At 46.0% G+C, this 26313-nt stretch overlaps 1 long non-coding RNA gene across 6 annotated transcripts in view; it reads left to right on the top strand.

Moving 5' to 3' along the window:
- The window catches only part of LOC110476993 (uncharacterized), a 193868-nt gene that overhangs the window by 65475 nt on the left and 102080 nt on the right, over positions 1–26313 (top strand). The gene's annotated exons all lie outside the window — the stretch shown is intronic.

Genomic DNA, 26313 nt, shown 5'->3' with positions numbered 1-26313 from the left:
CTTGAGGTTTCTCTTGTGGTTGCTTGCAGGAGAAAAAAACCAGGATAAAGTAACCAAAGTCAGCACCTCACTTCAAGCTGCCAGTGGGACTCCTCCAGGGAGAGAGGGATTGAGTTACCCTCTGCCTGCAATTCATCCCTCATGCCTATAATCAAATAATCCAGTAAAACGGCGTCAAAAAGGATGGGAAAGTTCGGAAAACTTTTTGCTGTAAGTTGAGCTGGGCAAATGATGCTCAGAGCTGTGTTTGTGTCTCGGGCACAGATTTCTCCTCAGAAAGTGCTGGGGAGTATTTTACCCAAGGTATTGCATTGAAGTCCTGATGTCCATAAAGTGTGGAGCAGAATGGATGTGTCTTCAAATGCACCATGCTTGCCCCCATCTCGGTAGTAGGTCTTAATTATTGAGTGCTGTGATTCTGATTACATTTTGCACTTATGATTGATCAATGTATGTAGTGCCTTTATTTGAATTTATTAGTTATTGTTTAATATTATAGTAGGCTTTATTACAGATTAGTACTACCTTGCATTTATTAGTTTTTCCATTCTAGAGGATCTGTTAAGTCAGGGTTGATTCCTAATCTTAGGATGCTCCTGCCCCCTTCAATGCCCTTGGACACATTATCCAGTTGTGGTAAAAACCGTCCAGCCCATTTTCATTTATTTTCCATCTCCTTTTTCCTCCTTAACTTAATTATGAAGTTATGAAGTCATTGAGCTAACAACAGTATTATTTGGTTCCAATTTACATTATTGACAGTTTAGCTTTCTCTGGGTTAAATGGCATCCTGATATTCCCTGCCAATACTACTTTTTGTCTTGTTAATGTTGGACTAACCTTCAAGGAATAGATTTTGAAAAATTATTTTTGAGGTTATGCTAATTTTTGCCATGTAGGGGCTGTGTGACCTTCAGAAAGTTGCATTTCAGCAGCAGGCTGGACTAGACAGAACACTGGTGCACTCTGTGACGCCAAGGAAATAATTTGCTGCAGCGCCCTACCACATGCAATCCTTGTTTTTCTTGGGATATCTCCCATGGACTTTCTGGCTGATTTTTCTCGTTCTTCAGTCTGATGTGATTGTCGTGTGTTGTGGTATGTAGGGCTCTGAGCCAAGAATATCCAATATTTTTGAAATGTGTTCATTGCTGTTCAAAATAGGCCTTTTTTCCATTCTCTTACAAGATTCTGCCACTTCTCTAATATTCTAATTTTACCCCTTCTTTGGCATCTATACTCCCTGGTGTTATTTTGGTGTGTACTGTGTATAAATCTTACGTATAGCTCTGTGTGAGTATGCATTACTGTATGTGATTTATATAAAGCTTGTCTTGTCTGTACTGTCACCGAAATAACTCTCACTTTTGTGGTGGGATCTTGGCTTGGATATGCTGTGTCCAACCAGTCCATTGCCAGGTCTCTCTGTCTTGCTTCACTTCATTCCCAAGCAAGGCCATTGCCCCAGCCAGGCAAGGGAAGACACAAACTGTGGAGCACCACTGCAGGTGACTTCAGGTGAGGGATGTGGGGGCTTTGGAGCTGCTGGGTGGAAATCTCCAGATCCCCGAGTTACACACACTAATGAGCTGCATGTGTCTGCAAATGTGATCAAAGTGCATATGGAGAAAACGGTTTTAAAAATGGGGATAAAACTGCCCTGAAGTAGAGGGGAGACATGTTGGACCATGACTAGAGTATCACAGGTGTAGATGAAAGCTGGAGACAGCAGCCAGGGCAGAGGTAGAATATGTGTTTGAGTGGAGAAGATGAGTGTGAGAAACTGCACTGGACAGCAAACTTGAAAGAAAAATTCTGATGTGGATAGGAAGATCATTAGTTGGGTAAATTGATTACCCCATAGTTTCTTGAACACCTACCTTTGTTTGCTATTTTGCTTTCCTAGGACACCTGCCTGGGTCACATGCATGGACCCAAACACTGGGTAGAAGGACTGTGACAGTACCAATATGTTTGGGGACAGGAAAGGAGCCAGAGTTAACTGTGTCATCCAGTCATGGAGGAAGAGTGAAACTTTGTGGTCAACTCTAACTTGAAGGAACCAGTGGAGCAAAATGACCACCTAATGTTCCTGTCTTTTGGTCCTGCTTAGAAGAGGGTGATCTCTATTGCTTGGACATTCATGGTCTTTGTTATATGATGGCATCTCTTTAAGGCCTTCACATTGTCATGACGGTATCTACCAAGGGAATGGAGACCTGGCTCATTATGGCTTTGTCAGTTTCACATACTTGCCCAGCTGAACTGTGATGGGTCTTGTTGTAGGCAAGTAAAGGTTTCCAAGAAGCTCTGGAGTTCCTGGACTGAAGACCTGAAAACAGAGGCATAAAATATATGAGGTGAAAAATGGGGAGGATGGGTTGTTCCTTTGAGACAGTTGGGTGTTTATTAGGAGGAGGATGTGAGGCTGAAATTATTGCAGGTAAGTGCACTGTGTACCTTGGCTGCCAGTTTCAAGGTTGACAGCTGAGGCAGGTGTTATGCCAGAGCAGGATATTGCCACCTCCAACAAGGGTCTTGATGGGTCTGGCATGACAGGGAAGGCTGTAAACTGGATTTCTACTCAGTCTTACACTGGGTTTCTGGGCTGAAGAGGCAGCTCTTGATCTAAGGAGCGCCGTGGCTTGTCACCAGGAGGGCTGTGTCTGATTAGTGCTGGTCCAGTTGCTGCTGATGGTGATGTCAGAAATACTGATCCTTTCCTACAAAGGAGGACATCTTACAGTGTGATGCAGGCCAAAAGGGTGTTAAACTGTTGAGCCTGTTTTGTTACTAAATGTGACACCATCAATGAGCTAGAGCTCTGAAGATGGAAAACTTTCATAGTGTGAAGTTACTGAAGGAGGGGAGACAACACGATCAGCTTCATTCATGCAAGCCATAGGAAGTTGAGGGTGGGTTGGTGACTGTATGGATGTGATCAAGCCTCCTAAATTGGTTTTCTTTATGTCAGCCAAAGGGGGATTTTCCAAGATTGGTCCTTATGTTCTCCAAGCAAAGCAGGCTGAATGTTGTATCCGACTGCAGGAAAGTTGACACAGTGGCAGTAGCACTCAAAATTGTGTATTATTCCCTTCACAGCCAAAACTAGAACAAGAAAAATATATTGTGTCAACCTGGCCTTTGAAATACAAATGAGTGTGCTCAAGCTCACTTGTAAATGTCACTGTGTGCTTTGTGCTCTTGCTCCCTAATGTGGTTGCTTTGCTTTCCCAGGTAACACATTTTCAGGCTTTTGCTTCAAGTGATGCTTTGACAAGAGGGAGAGGAGAAGAGAGTCACTGTGCTTTGTGTTGAGTCCTTCAGGGCTGTTTTCCCACTGAGAAGCTGCACTGACCCTGAGCCAACTTGAAACCATCAGCACAGGCACTGTGCTCCCATGAAAGCCCAGCTGCTGCCTCATGTTCTTCTCTTGTCAGACTTGGGGGAATGGTGTATGAAAGGGCACTGTGCAACTCTTTGCCTGACAGCCTTGGCTTTCTTTATGTTCTGTAAGTCTTTTTTAGGCATTTTTGTGTCCCTCTGTCAGGGAGTCTGTGCTTACTTGCTGAAACTCATTCATCTTGTTTTAAGGGATGAGTTGTCCTGTGCTGGGCCACCAGCAAACAGCTGTGCCTGGCCAGCTGGCCAAGCCTGCTGCAGGTCTGAGGAAGCAGAGGGCAGGCACTGATCTCTTCTCTCTGGTGAGCAGTGATAGGACTTGAGAGAGTGGCATGAAGCTGAGTTGGGCAAGACAGGGACAGGTTGGCTATTAAGAAAAAGTTCTTCACCCAGAGGGTTTTTTGGCACTGGAATAGACTCCCCTGGGATGGAGTCACAGCACCAAGCCTATCAGAGTTCAGGAAGTGTTTGGACAATGCTCTCAGGTACATGGTGGGACTCCTGGAGTTGTCTTGTGCAGGGTCAGGAGTTGGACTTGATGATCTCTGCGGGTCCCCTCAGCTCAATTAATGATTCTCTATTTCTAAAGAATTGGATGCTGCAAAGCATTGACTTGTGCAGTCACCTTTTGGGTCATCTCTACTGGCTTTTGCAGGATGCACTTCTGGGGTTTGCACTAACTCATGCAGCTTCTTTGTGAACTTCATCCCCTCAAAACTGAATCACAAGGCATGTAGAGAGCCAAAACTGCAACAGGGTCCTTCTGTGGAGAAGCCTGTTGTGGAAACTAATTGTGCTATTTTGGGTTATACCACAGTGGGCTGGCTGGGTTTGATGACATTTCTGTCCTGTCTGGGATTAACCTGATAGGGACAATAAGACAAAAAATAACATTAGTAGTAAATAAACCCCTCAGAATTGCATTTTGGGTGCTAGAGGATGCTCATCCTCAAAACCTAATTGTTTTAAACCAATTTGCTGATTAGTTCAAGCCAACTTTGAGACTCCTGTCTGAGTAATAGGCATTTCTGTGGAGTTAATCAGAAAGAACTGCAGTTTCTTTTACTATGAGCAAAAATAAATGTCAGACTGAGGACAATGTGTAACAGCAATGACTGGATCTGTTGACTTAGCCAGAAATATGCAGCCAGTAAAAAACAAAATCATGTGGAAATACCTCACAGGCATCTGAATCAGTGCTGACAATCCCTCTGCAGCTTTTGCCATTGGTGAATAAAGTTCTTGAGAGGAGTAGCAGGAGATTCTCTCATCTGTCTATGGTACGGGTCTTCTCCACAGGCTGCAGGTGGAGCTCTGCTTCCCTGTGGTCCTCCATGGGCTACAGGGACACAGCTGCCTCACCTCGGGCTGCACGGCAGGCTGCAGGGTCTGAAGCACCTCCTCCTGCTCCTTCACTGACCTCTACAGAGATTTCATCACTAATCCAGCCATGTGAGTTTGGTATGATACTGGAGTACTATATGGTGTGGAGGAGGCAGCTACAGTGTACCTTCTTTCTGGCTGGTTAATAACCAGCAGTGAATCCACCCTTGCCCCCACCTCTGTTTTTACCATTTTAGTTAAAAACATAAACAACCTGATGCTGTAACAGGCTGCTGGGGCTGTTGCCCGTTCCCCATGATGCTCAGCCATGGAGCATACACACAGGAGCTGGTGCTCCAGCCCTCTGCTTGGGTTCCTCCCCATGCATGATTGTGATTTAAAAATATGTAGTGTAGACTTTCTAGACTGAAAAGGGCTTCATCTTCCCTGGATGAGTTCAGCCTTTTTTACAACACTCCACTTGCACCAGTTGATGTCTTTGCAAGAATCTGAAGTCAGGATAGCGACCCACAGCTGGAGCATCTGCCAGAGCTCCTTGGACAAAGTACTGAGTCTGCTGCTCTCTGGGCAGGAGGCTGTCAGGAGGTTTGCCCTTCTGGTATTTACTGTGGTAAAAGAGGGGTTTATAAAAAGTTTTAGTGGTGTCAGGGCTGTGCCAGTGTGCTTGGATGTATAAATGAAATAGGGTTGTTGTTTGAAGTAAGTTACTGAAATGGTACCCATGGCCCCATACCAAAAGTTGGTATAATCAGGGAAGATTTACCTTCTCTCCATTTTTCCTTCTGTTTCCTTCCCATCTCTTTTGATAATTTTGAGTCTTTCAGCTTTGTGCTTCTTTAACTTTTTGTTTGCTTACAAACCTCCGAGGTGTGCTGCTAACGTCACTGACTTTTATTGCTTTTGTCTTTGCTGTGTGGAGCAGTGCATGCTGGTTAGATCACTGCTGTTATTTTGGGTTTTCCCAAGTCTTCCCAGAGGATGCTTTTGATTTCAAAGATGCTTGTTGAAAAAATGAAGATTTCCACAAAAAGGCCTATCACACCTCTAATGCATTCAAGCATGACTGCTGTTGAGCATCTGTACTGTATTACCTTGGCAGTTAAAAGCTGATTAAAGGGCTAGGAATACTGATTTCAGCTATTTTTGTGGCACATATGTCACTTTGATACTTTTGTAGTGGGATGTCCAGCAGACTACTTGGTAATAGATGCAGGGACTTGGGGGCATACACGTGAGCCCCAAAGTATTGCTGCCTGTCAGGGCACTGCAGTGCTGAGCATCGAAGTGGCAGTCCCTTGGGGCCATCAGCAGCAGAGGCTGGGAGTTTGGTGAAGCTTTGCAGGGGCAACATGTACTTCATGTGACTGAACCCTGTCCTTTGGAAACTGGGAATAAGTCCAAATTTCCCACTTGCTGTACCTTTCCTCTGTGCAACTCTTCCCTCTCCTCCTTCTAGATTGCTTTCCATTTCCCAGTGCTGCAGCTGACACATCTGGGTAGGAGCATCAGGGGCTTCTGTGCAACACATCAGCCTTGTTCTACCATGCTGACTTCTCTCAGTGATATCCCAAGGGATAGGGATAGCAGTGGTGATAGATACCTGCTCTGATCCAGCAATACCCATCTCAGTTTCCCACCCTGAATGGAGACAGCCAGAAGAATCCTCTGGAACCTAGGTTTCACTTTGTTCCACCTGTACAAGGTGAAACCCCTTTGGGCTATGAATCAGGAGGTAGCATCCTTAATTTGGATTGACAGAGCAGTGTTGGAGCCACAGCTTAAATCTGTCAGAGCTTTTTCTGTCAAATCACTTCAAAAAGGCTGTTTTCGTGTTGTTTAATGAAAGAAGAGAAAGCTCAATATTGGGCACAGACGGGTTGCAAGGCAGGAGTTACCTCTAGGAGCAACCAGAGCTTCACCATAGCCAGTACCCAGGCCAAGAGCAACTTTCCTGTCTGTTCCCTTACTTTTCTTTCCCACTGGAGTGTTTTGTGCAATTCTCAAAGCATTGTGTGCATATCCAGATTTTCTTCTCCTGAACTAACAGGTGTCCTCCTTTCCCTTAGTTGGTTTCTTCACACAGAGGTAGTGAGTGGCAAAATATTTGTTCAGAGATAAAATTAATGTGTTTATCTGGTCGGGAAACCTGGGTATAGGACACACTGTTTGAAGCAGTGTGGAATTTTTAGGAAAATCAGGAATTTCCCTTAGGATGAGCTACTTAACAAGTGTCCTGCCAACCAAGCTGATAAGTGCCAGGCAAATCCAAAGCAGAACCCAGCACTGTTCTCTCCAGCTACCAAATTTTGTGTTTGCTTTGGGTTTTAATTAGCGGCAGCTTCCTCAGAACGAGTGTTATATTTGTTGCCATTTTCCTTTCTTCCTCCCCTTTCCTTGTCCACTTCTTCCTTCTGCTGCTGACTGTTGGCTGTGTGCTGGGCTATGCTGGCTTTGCTGGGTTGTCACCGTTCCTGCCATCATGGGCATGGCACTGCTCTCTTCTCCAGCTCTTCTCAGCTTCTTGTGCTTGCTCCAGCACTGATCCACCCACAGCTCACTGTGCTGGTAGAAATTCAGCTTGTGTGTGTACTGGGTGAGCTTCCTGCTGGTCAGGGAACTGTATCAGCAGCTGGAGAGGTCTGGTGAGCACCAGGGCCAGCAGTGGCTTTAGGAAGTGAGGAAAGGTTACTTGGTCTTTTTCAGTGATGAAGTGTTAGACTTGCACATTGTGAAGTTTTCAACCCAGTCCACCTCACCCATCGAGGCTGCATCCACATCATTTAGAGACATGAAAAAGTTTTTTGTATTTTTTTTCCTCTTTCTGAAGAGGTTTTTTTCCTCTCCCCAACTGCTTTGAGAGTCCCAAAAGTGCTGAGGTACAGATAAATGGTCATTGATTTTTTCCCCTCTAAACTATCTTGAAAGCAGCCCAAGTCCTCTGCAGGTAATCATGCCATAGGGTAAAATGTTATTCCTATAGAAGGGAAGAGCTTGGTAGACCATCAGCTCCTTTCATTTCAGTGTTGTTTTGTCTTGTCACCCACACACATGTAGGAATTTGCTTTGTTATTGTGTTCACTGGCACATTCAAGCTAAACATGATTGAGCCTGGTGGCTGCTTGGATGGGTTATAGGGTGCTTCCAAGTGCCATTTGTACATGAGGACACTGGTGATGCAAGAAATGGTTGTTTTCCCACCTGTAGCTTTTAATCATCATTCAGAATATTAAAGCATTTCTTTGTACATGCACATTTATCTTTGTATTGGCTAAATTTCAATTCACTTTCTTCCTTCTGAACACCTTCATTTTTGTTGAATAAACTGTTCCTCACAAACAATACTAGCTAGTGAGGTCCCTGATGTTGTGAGGGGTTTGGGTGATTGGATTTTTAACAGCTCTTTCCACCCAAGGGTGGATTTTCTTTCATTATGCACCCTCTAACTGGTTTTCCAAGCCTTTCTCATCTTGTGAGTTTCTAAATGTGTTGGTTTTTTTTTTAGTTTTTTGTTTTAATGAAGATGTCAGATACTTTCAAATAAATTTAAACCTTCTGACAATAGAGTTGCATTTTTGATGTTATTTTCCACAGATCCGTACAATATGGAACATTGTTCCCCAAGGACCAGATGGTTTGAAATCCATCATTCAACTGGGATAGAGTAGCACACTTGTTCACTTAAATCTGTTCTTTCTAATAGTTACCAGTTACAGTTATTAGGGATTTTCAATGCTGTTGGTGATTTATAACCCTTCCATTCTCATATAACTGTTGTGGACAGCAAAATCAAAGGTCTTGTTGGTGTTTGCCCAGGGTACTCATTTTGGTCATATGAGCTTGGGCAGAGTGCTGAACTAATGTGGCTCTGTGGCTTTTGTCTTAAGCTGGATTGAGTCCCAGTCAGCTTTAGGCACAAGCAGAGCAAGCCCAGGTCTGTCTGCACATGTCTGGGTGGACACATCCCACTTGGGTCCTGTGAAATCCCTGCTCATCAGAGCCTTGGAGGAACCTTCTTGCCTTTGGCTGTGCCTGTGAACTGTGTACCACTGGATATACAAAATAATCACAGGGAGCCTGAAAATGCCTGTGATGTGAAATTGTAACATTAATAAAAACAAAGGAATTTTTTGTGTTCAACCAAGCAGAGTCATGCTTGTTTCTCAGAGAACAGTGTTTTCAGCCTTGCAGACCTCGGAGAAATCCCGATTGAAAGTGCTGTTGCTGACCTGCAGCGCAGGTGATTGCAAGAAACTTCTTCATGTGCACATGTGCAGAATGTGTGATGTGAGCATGGGAAGTGCTTCCCAGCAGGGAAGGCAGGGCCTGTGTGGCACAGTGCAGATGTTGTGGTGTCCCTCTCTATGGGACCAGTCAATCCCTAATCTGCAGAGATGCAGCCCAGCCCCAGCGAGAAGCACTGAAGGAGGTAGGGGAGCTCTCCCTGTGTGTCTGAAGTCTGTAAGGTCTGTGGTTTACTCCTGGCTTCTGTCGCTGCAGCATTAGTTCAGGTCAAGTTCATCTAATGATGAGTGCAAAGCTATCCCTGCTGTGTGTGCATCTCTGTTCTGGGCTGCAGAGCACAGGTCCCATGTGGCTGTTGGATTCTCATCAGTCAGTGGGTCCTGCTTGAGGCTGGTGGCTGGGCCCATGGCATGGCCAGCCTGGGAGCCTGGTGGAAGAACTTGCCTTGCAAGTCTCTCCTGGGCAGTAGAGGGAAAGTCACCTCCATGTGAGCTTGCTTTTTTTCCCCTATGTCTTTCAATTTGGTAGAAGCTCTGTGTGAGGGTGCTGCCCAGGGTGTGAGATGTGATACAGATTGTCTTCCTGGCCAGTTGGGCATCTCCTTGATTGGATAGCAGAGGTGCCAGTGCACACGTGGAGGTTGGAGCTACTGGCAGAATTTGTACCAGAACGCTCTTGAGGTCTTGCTCAAGGCTGCTTCTGGGGCCAAGCAGTAGCAAAGGATGCTTGGTGTTGGTCACTTTTAGATGACAAAAGTGGAGGGATGGCAAAGATTCAGGGATCCAGACCAGCTCATCGGTCTCACCCTGAGGAGGACAGGCTGAGAGAGCCAGGGTTGTTCAGCACAGAGAAGAGAAGGCTCCTGGGAGACCTTATTGTGGCCTTTGAGTACTTAAAAGGAGCTTGTAAGAAAGATAGGGACAGACTTTTTAGCATGGCTTGTAATGATGGAGGGTAATGACTTTAAACTAAAGAGAGTAAATTCAGACTAAATAAAAGGAAAGCAATTTTTTACAATGTGTGTGGTGAAATGGTGGAACAGGTTGCCTAGAGTTCCTACTCCATCTAGAGTAGATGCCCAATCCCAATGTTGTTGTAAGTAGATGCAACAGGACACCTGGGTCTTGATGCACTGTGAAGTGTCCTCAGGTAACTTGTGCCTTCCTGACAACATTATGCAAGTGGACTCCTTGGTCATGTTGTCTGCTGTTAGTCTGGGGATCATACCTAGTGCAAGCAGGTATATCTTGACCCTCATGGGTCTTTAAAAGTGTTATTTTCTCTACTGTGACAGTAGGAGCACTAAAGGTGCCCCTGAGTCTGTTGTCCTTGGTACAAATGTTGAATCAAAGGCTGTCCACCCCCCAGGGAGCTCATGGTCTGGATCAATGACAGGAGGTTGTGATTGGTACATGCATATGGAGAGTAAAATAAAAACACCAGGGCACGATTGAGCATCTTGATAGACATGTCTCAGAACACCAGCAGCCTCTCAGTTGCTGAGTTTTCTTATAAATGTCATGCAAAGGAGAGTTTTGATGAAGTCACTGAGGTAGTTTGGCAGACATTTGAGATGAATTTCTACCAGACAAGGGGCAGGAAGGGGAAAAATGTCATTCAATATCAAAGGCATTTTCCATTGACTTGCCCAGGAGACCAAGTTCCTAAGTAATAGTCAACATTTTAAGAGTCAGCAGCAAATAGTGGGTACTGTAGGGCATGGGGTAAGCATTGAAAGTTAAAGAGCTCTTGTGTGATGAGACAGGGAAAGGGGCTATCCTTGAGAAGATGAAGTGGGATAGAAACCATGAGCCATGTGGTAGTACTCTTGCTGGTCAGGAGAATTTAGGTGTCTCAGGGAACGATGGGTGTTGGCTGTGATGTGGGAAAGCAAGAGCTTCAATGACAATGGCAGATCTGGATGAAAGAGCATTCAAAAGATGTCCTGAGACTTAATTTCAAACACAAGGAGACCAGTCTGGAGTAAACAAGAGAGTCTGCATGGAGGAGGGCACAGACCATCATAACAATACAAATTTCTAGTGGAGGTGAAAGGGAGACAGAGATGGATGGGAGCATGGGTTGAACCACAGGGGCTTTGGGGAGGGAAACTCGAAGTTGAACTGGAGGATGATGAAGAGGCAGGAAGGGAGAGATGATAGTGCTGACAGAGGCAGGTTGGAGAAGCCAAGGCCAAGCAGAGGGACATATGGATTTTGACCTTTGGCTAAAGAGCCACTACTTTTTTCAGTAGAATCACGAATAAACAATATTATTGCTTCCAGACCCAGGCAGGATCCACTTCAGATAAACAAGTGCAGACAGGGAAAAGCTTTGTATGTAATATCGTCCTGGGGTGCACCAAACACAGATGGGCAGGACCAGATGAGCAAAAGAGGTGATTAGCCTACTCTGGCTAGCGTTGGTGTGGCTTCACCTGGAGCTCTGTGTACAGTTCTAGACCCTATCAGTTAAAAAAGGTTGTGAAGGTCCTTGAATGTATCCCAAGGAGGGCAGCAAAGTTGGTGGAATTGCTGGAAGTTATGTCATGTGAGGAGTGTTTGAGGGCTCTGGACTTTTCCAGTTTGAGGAAGAGGAGGTTGAGGGGTGACTTCATTGCTCTCTAACAGCTTCCTGAGGAGGGGGAGTGGAGAGGGCAGTGCTGAGCTCCTGTCACTGGGATCCAGTAGCAGGATGTGTGGGAATGGTCCAAAGCTGCATCAAGGAAGGCTCAGACTGGACCTCATGAATCATTTCTTTACCAGTAGAGTGGTCAGATACTGGAACAGGCTTCCTGAAGAAGTGGTCAATGCTCTGAGCCTGTTAGTATTTAAGAGGCATTTGAGCAGTGCCTTTGATTATATTCTTTAACTGTCGATCACTCCTGAAGCAGCCAGACATTTGGACTACATGGTTGTTGGAGGTCCCTTCCAACTGAAATGGTCTACTCTATTTTATTATATTTTATTCTATTCAATTCAATTTCATTCTAATCGTGCCCTGTCCAGTGCTGTGCTATCCTGTCCTGTACTGCCATCAGAAGTGTCTCTGTGTGTGTGCTTTGGTCAGGGACCCCTGCTGCACTGCTGCCTGGGAAGGGATCTGCCTGGCTCCAGCGCCTTCTATCCCATCCCACTTGTGATGGGGATGCTGTTCCCATAAAACAGGCATGTGCTGATGTCTCTGCCTGGCTACACAAGCCAGCTCTGGAAAACCTCAGCTCCCAGATTACCAGCATAGCAGGGCTCTCTGTCTGCAAAGGTGTAAGATTACAAAACACACACTCGAAATGCTTAACCAAAACCACCTCATTTTTAGCAGTTTGTGAGGGTTTATTCATTACACTTCAGCAGAGGAATGCAGGAATGTGAGCAGCATTAAACCTATTCATTTGGCAGGGAGGCATCTCCTCTCCCCTGCTCCAGCCTGCTTGGCTTTAATGATAATTGCACCTCTTGAGCTGTTGAGTTGGCTCTCTGCCACACGGCCCTCCCCACACAGATGTGTGTGGCACAGTGCTGGGAAGGAAGGCTGGAGCCGGGAAAGCTTAGATTGATGCTTTGGAGAGGAGCTGTGCTTCCCGCTGGGATGCGCTCCACCACTGCTTTGCATCCTGCCCTGCATCCTGCTCTGCATCCCATCTTGCATCCCATCCTTCTCACACCTCTTCCCAGACTCCTCTGCTGTGGGCAGCTGCCTGATCAAAAAAAAGGCTTTGCTTTCTCCCTGACAAGCCCTCAGCCCTACAAATGACCTAGGATGAGGTTTGAATGGTCCTACCTTTCCAAAGACCTGTTCTGCATGTCCTGGCCCACCCTGCCTTTGTAGGACTGCCCCAGTGCCAGCATGGGCAGAGGGACTCATGGATGTTCTTTTGCTCATGACTCTGGGCAGGGAAGAGGGCGACAGTCACTCTCTCACTCTTACATATCCTGCTGGGGAATTCATGTCGTTGTTGTAATGATAATTATTTCTTTAGTGCCTCTGATTTACCATCCCCAAATACATTTAACAGTATCCTTAGCATCTAAAATTTAACTATTGATTTAAAAAGCCATGTCACTTTAAAAATTTGAAATAATAATACAAAAAAAAAAAAAAGGTAACAGTAATTTTTGTTGGCTTGTTAAGAATTTGAAAGCTGCAATAAAATTGGATTTTGGGTTTATTCGTGCTGCCCGTTCCCAGAGGAGGAATGTGGTGCTCTGCATAACCTGGCTGCTTGCAGCTGCTGCTGCTGGAGTTTCACATAAAGGGCCTGGGAAGCTGAGGGAACTGGTAGCTCTGGATCCCTAATGGGAAGACAAGTACTGTGTGTGAGCTGTGGATGCACAGGCTGGGCAGCCAGAGAATTAGTCAGCAGGAGCTAGCTCCATGGCAACAGTAGCACTGCCAACCTAATAGAAGCTGGTACAGTTGAATTTGAGGCACAGAGACATGGAGAAGGTTTTATTGGGAGTACCTTCAAGGTCTCTGTTTAAAGGACACTGTTTTGAAGGGTCTGTAGTGAGAATGGAAGCAGCCTAACCCAGTTCATTAGCTGGGGCCCAGCCATCAGCTGGGCACCCCAAGGTTTCACCTGCTGCATGGTGCCAAAGAGGAGACAGCCTGTTCCTAGAAGCTGAGATGAAACTAATTGTGGGATGCATTTGGACAGAGTATTAATTGCACTTGTCCTTGAAACATTAATTAAACCCTCTCTCTTGGCAGGACTGGGCAATGGAAAGTGGTAAAGAGGATTTTTTAGCCCCCTGGTTCCCGTGTTTGGGATCCTCAGGTGGCGTGCTTTGGTACCCAACTTCTGGATTTTGGTGAAGTCACTAAACTGCTTCATGCCCATGGCCCACAGTTGTAAAGCAAGAGCTAGGTCAGAGGTGGTCTTCCTTGCTCTGTATCAGCCTTAGTTTTGAAACTCAGTTTTGGGTATCATCAGTAGATAGTTCCTGTCCAGTTTCCTCTTGGTTAAGTTGGATCTCTCTGAAGGTGTGACTTAGGACACATTATCCTCAATTGTTATGATGATAATAAAATTATTCAATCTGTACATTAATTCTAGAGTTTACAAGAAGGCTAAATTAATTAATCTGTGGAAGATGAGAGGATGGGATGGACAAGAATGGGTCCACTAGAGCAAGTGAAGGAATTAAAGAAGAGGAAATAAGTCTGTGGCAAGGTGAGAGACTTTTCTGTCTGCTTTTTCCACCTAACACATTCACTGCCCTGGGCTGAGAATAAGCAGTCCCTTGATAGTACAATGGAGAATATATATAGCAAATAGAAATACTTTGCATCATCTTCTGTCTTAGTGATCCTCCAGTCAGGGTGGGCCTGCTGAACATGGTGTATCCTCCATGATCACCTGTACAAGTGATTCAAAAAGTCAAGCATCATCACAGCCATAGCCCCTGGCATTGTATCTGCTGCTGCTGGAAGGATTGAACTTTGCAACCTTTGGCAACTCTTAAGGTTGTTTTTGCTTTAATAGGGACTCTGTATGGCAAGGTCCACACACTGGTAGCACCTGGTTCTCTGAAATGCCCTCTCCCAGTCATCTTAATTTGTAGTTGTATAACTCAGACCTTGGACACAGAGAGTTTGGGATAGTAAGCACAGAACAAAAATCCTTGGTGATTTTTTGGTGTTTTTGTTTTGTGTTGGTTTTGGTTTTTTGTTTTGTTTTGGTTTCTTTCTTTTTTTTTTTTTTTTTTTTTTTTTTTTTTTTTTTTTTTTTTTTTTTCTTGTAAACACCTGCAGGTATCTATCTTATTCATTAATGGAGAAACGGAACCACATGTGCTACCTGCTCTTACAGCCCTTGCTCTTTGCAGAAAGTCTGCACTCCTGAGCTTTAAACTCAGGAAATTTCTAATGAGGAAAGCAACAAACAAACACAAAACAAACAAAGAAAAAGTTATGTATTTCCGACTACTCCTTTAGCAGGGACAGTGCCTAGTGCTTTCCAGCGCCTGTAAAGGTGGGGCACACCCTATCCTGGGAAATGGCTGTGCCATGCAACCGCCCTGCGCTCCTGCCGGTAACTCATACCCTGCAGCAAGACAGCGCTGAGGGATGGATAGACTTGTGCTCAACCAGTCCTGCTTTCTCCTCGCCCAACAGGTTGTTGGGCAACTTCAGGATTGCTCAACCCAGTGGAAGTTTCTCCATGGGGATGATGGGTGCTAACAGCACTTAAGTAGTTGTTTAGTGCTCTGAGATCTGTGGTAGGGATAAGGCAATAAGATAAGGAGAGAAGGTGGGGGAAGGGACACAAGTGTCAGGAATTTAATTGGGAAATCTTTTTCATGGTATCACCTTTGTATTTATTCTGATCTCACTGCTGCTGTAGGCTTTCTAGAGCTAGGTGAAGACTGCAGTGAATCCAAGACCCTGAACGCTGCTGTTGCCGCTGGGTTATCCTTGACATCGTCACTGTGCTACCAGCAGCAGCAAGGCCAATAAAAAATATTTGTGTCTCCTGGAACATAACCTCTTTGAGATGAGAAGAGGTCCTGGCACGGCACTCTGCCCAGATTTAGCTACAGATAATGGAGTTTTTCCTACCGACATCTTGGGACGATGGGTGGTTGTACGACATGGTCCTTTCACAGCGTCCTTGCAGTGCCAGCTCTTCCCCGTGGTCTCTCGTGTCCGATGGCGGGTGGCTGGCTGCCACTGTGGGGCTCAGGCTGTGCCAGCCATGTGTTGCCCAGTCAGGCAGGGCACAGCTGGTGACTTGCTCTGTGGTTGCTGCAACCCTCTCCCAGGATCTCTGGCTGAGCTCAGCTCTGCAAGTATGCACATGCAGGGGAGCATCGCGAGAGCCGGCAGTCCTTCCTCCTCCTCCTCCTCCCTGGTGCCAGAGCTAGCTGGCGAGCTGGCATCAAAGCAAAATTCCCACTGGTGTCTCTTTTCTCAGAGGCTGCCTGTCTCCATTGCTGGCTTTCAGTGGCATTGAAGCCTGCCTGGGAATGGGCGCCACTCCCACATAGCTCCTGGGTCGACTCTCATTAGGAAGGGCGTATTCCTTGGAGAGGGTGAGCTGTGCCTCTCGTTTTGTTTCTCCTCTCCTTGTAGGAGCCGGGCTGCAAAGCCAGGACACAGAGCTGTGTTTCTTCCCCAGGCCTTGTTCTCACTGGTGCTGGCAGCCTTGTCAGTCGTGGCGTGGCGATTGACGCTGGCACAGCGGCAGTGCCTGGGTGGCCGAGCCCTTCCTGCGTGTGCTGAGCTGTTCTGCTGCACCCTGAGCAGGTGCCCCATCAAAGCCATGCCCTGGTTTGGGCTGGGGATCTCATCCCATGCCCTGAGTTTCCCCATGGACTCTGTGGTGGTGAAAAGCATCTTCAGGGAAAGTGTCACGGTCCCCAGTTCTGGTGCTGCTGTTCCCCAGGGTTCTTCCAGAGCTTGTTGCTCCAATGTAGCTCAAAAACCCAAACTGAGTACTTTGCTAGTGAAAGAGGGGTAGGGAGGTGTGCCAGAGACAAAGAGTGAGTTGTTGTGCCCTCTCCAAACCAAGGGAGGAGATCTGGGCTTCAGAATCTCCCCAGAGGTGGTTCCTGTCTTGGCACTACTGCAGCTACTGGGTAAAACACCATGATCTTGTCCCCACATCTTCCCACTGACAGTGTCATCATGATTTGTACTTCGGCTTTATCAGGGTGCGACTGATGCAGTTTGGGTGCTCACTCAACTCCTTGGAGGAGGAGGAGAAGGAGGAGCAGGAGGAGGAAGGCGGGAGGGAACAGGTTGCCTAGAGAGGTGGTAGATGCGCCATCCCTGGAAACTTTTAAAGGTCAGGTAGAACTGGGCTCTGAGCAACCTGATGGAGTTGATATCCCTGCTCACTTGAGGAGTTTGGAGTAGATGGTCGTTAAAGGTCTCTCACAACCCATATGATTTGATGAGGATAGTCCCCAGCCTGGCTAACCCAGAGGGGCAAGTGGGGTGCAGGGCATCCCCCAACCTTGCTGCAGAGCTGCAGGAGTGGAGGACAGAGGCTGACCCAGCAACAAAGGGATATTTGCATCATTGAGGGGAGATCTGAGTACTCACATTGCTCAGCTACAAATTCCTCCCTAAATGAGTGTCTCAGGGCCTTTTTAAAGGCTGTTGCTAATTAATACAGACCCTACTGTGCTTGCTCTTCAACAGCGGGATATGTCAGTCTGAAAGCAGGCTAGAGAGACAAAACAAGTTTTGGGTTTTTTAAATCTTCCCACAAGACATGCCTTTCTGAACAGTGAAGGACATATTTGCATTTTTTGGGACATAGTGTGAATACTTTCAGCAAATACTGAAATAAATACACATATCCATCCCACATGAGTATATACAAGGCAGTAGAAGATAACTGCACTTGAAGGGCTCAGCATTCATTACTCCTGCATAGCTTGTTGGTCAGGGAGCCAGGGGAAGTTGTCATGTCCTTTGACAGTGTTTCAGCTCATACCTGTATTGTTCCTGGTGTATACCAAGCTTCAGCTTGGGCTTTTCTCTTCAGCACCTAGTCAGAAACAGCTTGCCTTGGGTTTGCAGTCGATGTTTCCAGCTGATTCCTCTGGTGCTGCAGGATCACATAAGCCAGTCAGCTGAGAAATGGGATCACTTCAGCAGGTTCAGTCCAGTTTTTTGATAGCACACATAAATACAGCTAGTCACTAAAAAACTAGAAGCCCAGTTCAGTGCTTCATTCCTTTGGCAGCTGAGCAGTGTTACTGTCATATCTGTCTGTCCTGCACTGCTACACCCAAAACCAATCTCAGACTGCTGACAACTAAGGATGTTGCTGAACATACTTGCAGCAGGGAACCCATCCAGTTGATGTTTTTCCTCCCCCTTGGGTTGTTATTCTGTAGATTTGGTTCCCCAGTCCAGTTTGCAGTCTCACATGGCAAACTGGCATGCACTGGCATGGCTGAGAGGGAGGAACTAATGGGAAAAATATCATGCGTTGGTCCCAGTGCCAGAAAGCTTGTGGGGGAGAGTCACCAGTCTAATCACACTAAAACCTTGGGAGCTGCAGCTGAACTGGGAACCTCCTCAGGCTTTGTGCCTGCCCTACTTCCCAGGGCAGTTTGGTTGATGATGATAAATGGCAAAGTCTCAGCGCCCAGTTCCTTGCACACACAGGTTGTTCCTTTGTGCTCTTGCTTTTAAAGATAACAGCACAAAATGGTAGAGATTGGGAGAGTGTTTGATAAATCTATACTCATCTTTTTCTACAATTGCTTCCCTTCCTGATGCTCTCTATTAGCATTGGTTCAGAGCAAGGCCACCCCTGGTAGATGTGAGGTTGGGAGGAGCTGGGTTGAGTGCCAGGCTTGGGGCTGGATGCCACATGTGTGTTTTTTGTCTTTCTTGCTCCAGATAAGCCAAGATCTCCCTCCGAGGAGCCATGTTTTTGTTTGGCTTGCATGGAGCTGGGTTTTGAACCTTCTGCTGACTAATCTCAGCAGTGGGTTACCTACCAGCATCCTTGCTGCAGCATGAGGATGGAACCATTGATGTCCATGCTCATTGCAGGGGCCTTGAGCTACGTGACTTTTAAGGATCCCTTTCAACCCAAACCATTCTGTGATTCTGTGATCCCCAGTTCTGTAGTCCAGCAGGTGAATATTTCTAACAGGCCTGAGGAAACCTCTTTTGGAGACAGGGAGAACAGGCACATCCTTCCTCTCCACATCCTTCTTCCAGCATGTAGTACTCCTGAGATGCACTATTTCCCTGACTCAGTGTGCAGTAACAGCAAACCCTCTCTTTCCTTTGATCCATTCTTTTAAAAGAGCAGCATGATGCTCCTGTGCTAGCCAAACAGCTTTGATTCTGCCATGCAATGTGGTGTGCATGTGTCCAGGTTGACAGGGGCTATAAACATCCATTTCCTTGCAGAAGTTGAGAGTAAATGAAACCAAAGCTCACAACTGCAGATTGGTTTATTTATTTATTTGTTTGTTTGTTTATTTTCCTAATGGTCCATGTATTTTTAGCACTTATTACTGGATGCAAGGGATGCTGCATCAGTGTGTGCCTGCAGCGTCCCTTGTTAGCTCACAACTCTCATCTCATGTGCAAGAGAGGATGCTCACAACAGCTGGGTCCCCAAAAGGTGTTTTCCTGTAAGTCCTGGAGACAAATCACACTAATGGGAGGCGACTGGCTGCAAACTTGTGGCCAGAGAAAGATGGATGGTTTTGAGCAGGGGTGTTGTGACCTGAAACTTAAGCCTGTAGCTGGGTCACTGCCCTTCTTTCAAGTTGTTTTCGCTGGGCTGGAAGCTTCTTTGTTATGCATGGAGTTGCATCCAGGGAGGATCTGAAAGGTCACTTAACCCTTTGCCTCACAGAGAAAGCAGAAAGAAATGATAATACAATAATTCCAAAGCAGTCCCACCTTCCTCCAAAAAAAAAAAAAAGGGAACCTGAAAGCTGAAAAAGCCCACAGAGGAGGATGCTGGGTTTATATTGCTTGTTCAGCAAACAGCTTGCATCTGGGTTGAGGTTGCAGCAAAAGCTTATACAGAAATTCAATGCCATTTGGGATGTAACACAGGTAATAGCATTTTTTCCCGTCTTCTCTCTCCTCCTTCATCTTTGCTCTAATGCATTTGACTGAATTACAGTGCAAATCCATGACTGTATAAATACCAGGTGGGGGAGAAAAAAATGCAGTAGAAACCACAGGCATTGTTTAGGTAGTTCTTTGATGTATTTCACCCATGAATATAAACTTTTAGCCTTGTGGGATGGTTCTGGGCTAAAAGGGGCTTGAGACTGGTTAGTTGGGTACCTTATAAAATCACAACAGAGACATTTCATTTCCCATCCTTTCTCTCTTGGTGTATGTGCCTTGCAGAAGGATGCTTGTACTCTCAGCTCCCAAGATTAAACCGCTTTTACTGCACAAATACTGTTTGGAATTCACAATTTGTTCATACATTAAATGCCTTGAAGGATATAAATCCAGGTTCTGGCACTGCCAGATCCATGTTCTACACTAGCACCTTAGATTTAACCAGGCTTGTTGGGAAACACTGGTTCCTCAGGGCAAATCCTACAGGTAGATTGGAGTCAGGAGTGGGGCCATGCTGGCAGTGGTGGGTCTGCAGTGATGAAGGAAGGGACAGGGGGATTTGGCAGCTGGGCTTGTTTGTTTGTTTGCGAGTGCAGGGGGAGGACTAGTCTGTGATGCTTGGCAATAATTTGGCCTGATACTTAAGTACCAGTTCCCAGGAAATTGCCATCAGAGTAATTAGCATGTGCTGACTTATTTGTACAGTGATAACAGCAGGAAAGTATTGAAGCAGGAAAAACAAACACATTATTCATTTGAACCTTCAATCCACAGCCTTTACCTGACAGTTCACTCTTTGCAATACACAGGTCTATTTTTAAGCTTCCGAGTCAGGCAAGCTCTTTTTTCATTTTTGTTTTGCATTTTGGTCTTTATTTTGCTGACATAAATTGGAAATTAATCTGTGCTTAGAGATAAACAAACCCAATTTTAAAATAAACCTTTTGAATACTAAAGACTCTGTGGAAGTGCTGAAGCTTCAGTACAAGGCTCTTGAACCTTGTGCCCATGCAAATGGGATGAGCTGCAGATGGCAGCTATGGTAGGCCAGAGGAGCTCTCTGTGCAGTTGCTGCTCTGGGTAGTGGAATGTGATCCCTATTTGGTGTGAGCATCTTCTTTAGTCTGGGTTTCCCTGCTTGGTGTTGAGTGCTGCTTAGCCAGCCAGTTTAGAATTGTTCTTTGAGAGGTTAGCACTGAGGAGCAGGTTTAGTAACTTGGGTAATAATTATTGTTAACGAGACTGTGGGAGAGTGGCACAGGGTCACAGGAGTTTGTGGTTGTGAGGCATCTGAGGAGGATATTTGGGAAAGGGCAGCCTTATATGAGTATATGGAGAAGCTGGTAAGAGAGCAGGAGATGTTTGGGGGGTGGGTGGAAATGGGTGTGGGGAAATGTGTGGATTCACCTTGGAATGGAAACAATGGGGATGAAAGTGTTTGCTGTGCCTTTCCTTTCCTCCCCTCTTCTGCTTAGCAGCCACCCGCAGAATAAATTCCCTGCCAGGCACTTGTGCTAAGTCCTTTGAAAGCACCTCGTCTCCTTTGGCGATTATAAATACAGAAAAAAGGGTGGAGGCAGAAGACAGGCTGTCTGCAGGGGAAGAGAGCAGAGAGGCCCCAGGGTTTCTCCTGGAGAGGGATTTGTGAACAGCTGAGAAAATCAGGCAAAGCATCTCCCTCAGCCAGCAGCTATATCACAGGCACCCCTGGCCTGCAAATGCAGTGCAGATAAATCAGAGTTAAAGTGCCTTTTTTAAATACCAAAGGCTTTTAAGTATTTGAGCCAGCCATCAAAAAGGTGACTTACCATCTCCATATCTTGAGCTCTTTGCATGGAGCCTGCTTGCCTCCCTGGAAGGTGGGGCTTAGGCAAACACTCAGTACTGCTCAAGTCAAAGGTAGGAGTGAAACCTGTGACCTCCCTTATGCAAGATTCAGACTGGGGTGACCCAATGGTCCTAAAGTCTTTGGGGGTGATTGCTGTGCTTTGCAGCCCCAAAAGTTCATCCCCATCCCTGGTTCCCTCTGTATTTTCCAGCTACCAAGTGCATGTTTAGGGTTGCTGGAGACTGGATTTTGACTGCAGCCTCCAGGTTTCTTAGGGAGCAATAGCAGCTCCTTGATTTTTGTGCCACAGGTTAGTTACTCTTTTAATCCTATGGCTGTCACAGTAAGCCCCCTGCATTTTAAGCCCTAAAGGAAGAAGAGGCAGGAGTGAGGGAAGGTATTGCAAATGCACAACCATGGACCAGCACTCTGATGATGAAAACTTTAAACAAACCAGACAGAGATGAAATTTGCTTTCTCTTTGCGGGGAGGGCTTTCCAGTTCTTTGAGAGAGAATGCATTCAGGGACTATGTCCTGGGATATGCCTTTGAGGCTTAGAGGAACCCAGCAGATGTGAATATCCTGGAATCAAGAAGCACAAAGGGAATCTGCAAGCATAATTATGATAAACATCAATGGGTGGTTTCAGAGTGTCAGAACTGGGAGCTTCATTCCTTTGGCTCAAGTGCCTGTAGTCAGGAAAGTTTTGTATGCCTTTTGTAGAGCCACAGACCGGCCCAGACTGGAAGGGATTGTCTGGTTCAGTCTTTTGTGGGAAAGGGAGCCAAGGTGATTGTAGCAACCTTGTCCGGTTGTATCTTGAAGACGTCCAGTGATGGAGACTCTGCCATCTCCCTGGGGAGGTTATTCCAATGAGTGATCTCACTGTAAAATGCTTATTTCTTACATTATGCTTTGTTTCTGGCCAGTGAGTGTATTTTTTAAAATTCACTTTTGTGTGGATATGATTTTTCCTGTTTTTTTAGCTGGGAAAAAAACATCAGAATGGCTTACTTGGTTTAACAGCATTTTATTTTGCTGCTTGTGGTATGGATCTGGCACTTTTGCTGCTCTTCAGAATCCACATGTGGGTAGTCATGGGATGCAGAGGACCTTTGGATGGGGCAGGGATGTCTGGGGCTGGACAAGCCTGACAACTGATAATGGGGCATCTTGTTCTTCATACCACCTGTAATTGAGCCTCTTGTTCTTCGTACCTCATGGATTTCTAGGCTTTAAGGACGTTGTGCTTGTTTAGTCTGACCTGCTGTATAACAGAGGTTCCTTGAATTAATTTCTGCTCTGCAGTCAGCAGTTGTGAATGCAACCAAGCATACATTTTTGGGGGAGCAAGAAAAGAAAGGTGAAAGCATCCCATTTTATTTTGAAAATTGCCAGTGCTGGATCCCTGGCCATGCCAATTGGAGGACTCTTCTCTCTATTAATTATCTGAAGTGTTGAAAAATGGTATCGTTGTTTCTGGTTTGTTTTCTGTGGAGCTTCAACTTTCAACCTTTGGTCTCGTTATGCCTTTGTCTGGCAGGCTGAGAGCACTCTTCTGACAGGTACCTACAGGCTGCGAGGTGCCTTTTAACTTTCTCTTTGATTGACTTCCTTGAGCTCCTTACTACAAGCCCAGGTTTGTTCTTGTGGTTGTCCTCTGAACTCTCTCCAGTTTTTCCAGCAGTATTCTTGAAGTGTGGGCACAGGTATGAAACCTCACACTCCCATCAGCTGTGCCAGCCCAAGGCCCGAAGATAACAGGGCCTCTGCTGGTACGTGACATCCCTCCTCTGTGGAGCCAGGCACCATGAACCTGCCTTGCAAGCTCACGTTGAGCTAATTATGCCTCTTACCTCAGCCAGTCCTGTAGGTCTTGTATGTTTAAAAAGTTTCCACGCACCCATTTCTTTAATATGCCAAGCGTCTTTTTAATCTTTTTGATGTATTTTTTTTTCTTGGTTTGTATTCTGAATTGTAGTCCAACCTTTCTCCCTGTACCAGCCACACGTCAAAAATCTTTACAAAGCTGAGAGCTCCTAGGAATGTGTTTTACAGAGCTGGGGAAGGAAGGTAGTTCACAAGAGGAAAATAATACTGAGATCTCCAGTGGATGGTGGGACGGGATAGATGCATACCACTGGCTCCAAAGTCCTGCAGGCTTTTTTGACCTCTTCAGATCTTCATGGGTTGTTTTCTCCTGTGAAGATTAACCATGGAGATGGTTAACCTGCAGGCACTATGCCAGTCAAACCTGTCATTGCTGGCTATGAAGTGTAGCACCAAGCTTCTTGCCCTGGGGGCATGGACTGGCTGCTAGCGTTGGGGGTTTGGGTCAGTGCTGGTGAATTTCTAGATACTAGACACAGAGAGTTAACTGTATTTCCAGCTGAGATATTTTTATTATTGGTTCTATGTTTTTTCTTATGTGTAATGATTCAGAGGAAGCAGAGGTGTTGATCTGATGGGGAACCTAGAAAGCTTTTTGGTAATAGCATCCAGATGTTTCCATAGCACATCTGCTTAAGCCACTGTTGAAGTCAATGCCTTCAGCAGTGCTGCTGGTGTGTTTTACTGCCTGCTGCTGTGTGTGATGCTAATTTATGAGTAATGCAGAAATGGAGGAGGGGGAAATTTAGCAGCAGAAGCAAGGACAACCAGCTGCCGAGGAAGCGTGGGAAAGGAAGGCAATCCAGACTGTAACCCAAATTATTCTTGCTTTTACCATTTGTGCAGGGTGTTTGGAAGTAGTCTTCCATGTAATTTTAAGTACTGTGCCCCAGGTTTGCCTGGTTACAGGTCACTGTGTACCTGTGCTGTTGCAATTCAGCCATGTGGGCAAGACATTTGTCTGTCTGAACGCTGACTTCAGCTGAGAGCAGGGCAAGCTCTCCTTGTGTGAGAAGATACTCCTGCCTGTCTCCTCATTAGTGGGAAGCTGTTTCTCTCTCTAGTTGTATCTGTTTAGCACTTCAACCCTGCCTTGCTAATCCCTGCGCCAGGATTGTCAGCATGTGGTTGTTCCTCCAGGGAGGGTCAGCTTTGGGACAGCTCAGCCGCCTCATGGCGGGGCTTTGGGCAGCCAGGATACTACTGGGAGCTGTGCTTTTAATGTCAGTGTGTCAGCGTTGTGCCCTGCCCAAGGAAATGTTGCCAGCAGCCTGAGGATAATGTTCCATAATCCCAGTGCCCTGAGCTGTGCAGTGCCTTTCTAGGCTGCACACTCCAAGCCCTGGGTCACAGCCCTTCTGATCCAGACTCAGATTGGTGAGCTCTGCAGCTCCTTACACCACGCTGCCCTTCCTCCCTCTTCCCCAGTGACTTCTGCTGGTGGTTCATTTTTTGTCTCACAGGGAGCGTGTTTTCAGAGCAGACTAGTTTGTGGTGCTTACTGCAAAGTACAGACGTGGATGCCTGGTCTTGAAAGGTGATGGCAGCCACAAGGTCTTTGAAGAAGAAGAGAATCTTATGTCCCCATAGGAAGGCTAGTGTGTCATCTCCCTCCAGGGATGGTGGGGTGACGTTGGAGGTTATGCAAGTTAAAATGGGGGAAAAAGGTGGAAATGTGTGGTTGGGGTGTGGCAAAGCCCTTCTGTGAGGAGGAGAGGTTGGTGTGGTAGGTGCCTGTGAGATGAATGGCCCAAAGGAGTAGATCTCATCCTATTTTTGCCTCTTCCTCACTAATGAATGACACAGCCCTGTGAGCTGGCCAAGGATGGGCCATCAAGTGCTCTTGGTTACATGTCAGAGAGCAGCCCAATGAGTGATTCACAGGATAGAGGTGGACATTGTACAGCCCCAGAGGAGCCTGCAGCACCTTGGTTTGTGTGTGTGGTACTTCAGAGAGTATAGATGCTGAAACAGCAGTGCAGGTCTTGAAGAAGGAAAGACAGCGTGGCTTCTAAATGTTTGTCACGTGAACACAGAAAGCAGCAAGAGATGGTCAGAGAGAAACATTTCTGGAGCTTTGGATGGCATTACCACCCTCATGGGTTGGGGCCCATCTTGTTTCCATTTGCCATCTTCTTAGCTGTGCCTCCCATGCTCCTAGGCAGTGCCAGAGCCATTTACTTCCAGCACACCAAGCTATGATCTCGTTTCTTCTGGCAATGAATCACAGTGCTTGGCTTCTCTAGCAAAGGTGTGTTTGAGCATCAGTGGCTTTGTACCTCCTGTGCCACATCCTGCACTCAAGAAAGAGGTTTCTTCTGCATCATAGACCAGCTTTCCTGCTTCTCATAGAATGATATCATAGAAAAGCCTGGGCTGGAAGAGATGGTAGAGATCATCTATTCCAACCCCTCTGCCATGGGCCACCATTTCCCTGGTGGTGTCTTTAACTAGGAACATGAAATCTGGGTAGGACCATACTTCCATTGATATAAGAGAGATCTTATTTTATGAGGCTAAATTACAAGTTATTCCCCAACTGCCTCCTAAACCTGAGTTTCTGTGTCAGTGGCCTGCCCTGGCAATCCTCTCTCTGCTGGGCTGGAGTTAGTTTGCAGGTCCCTTCCTAATGGGATAGGGCTGCTGGCCTCTTCTTCTGCAGCTCTTCCCACCCAAACAAACCTTGTAGACATCTCCATTGTAATGTTTATTTTCCATCTCTTTCAAATGCCCTCTGAACACAGATGAAGGCTGCTTCTTTCTCAGGACCATTACTTTGGGTTGCTTGTGTCTGGCCAGTGTCCAGTGGAGGAGCTTCTGGACATCATGAAAGGCTTTAGTTTAGATAAAGTACCTAAATGCCGTGTTTCAGTTTCTCTCTGCACACACACACAAAAAGAATATTTTTGATAAAACTTAGAGTTTAATCTTGATTTGATTTCTGGAGTTGTTCCTATCTCCTCAGTGGAGCAGTATGTTATATCCAGCAGAGCAATGTCTGCATAAATATTAATCAATACACAGTGTAGTAATTTTGCTA

Source organism: Lonchura striata, chromosome 1 (assembly GCF_046129695.1).
Source record: "Lonchura striata isolate bLonStr1 chromosome 1, bLonStr1.mat, whole genome shotgun sequence".
Lineage (NCBI taxonomy): Eukaryota > Metazoa > Chordata > Aves > Passeriformes > Estrildidae > Lonchura > Lonchura striata.
This window is presented reverse-complemented; position numbering and strand designations above follow the sequence as displayed.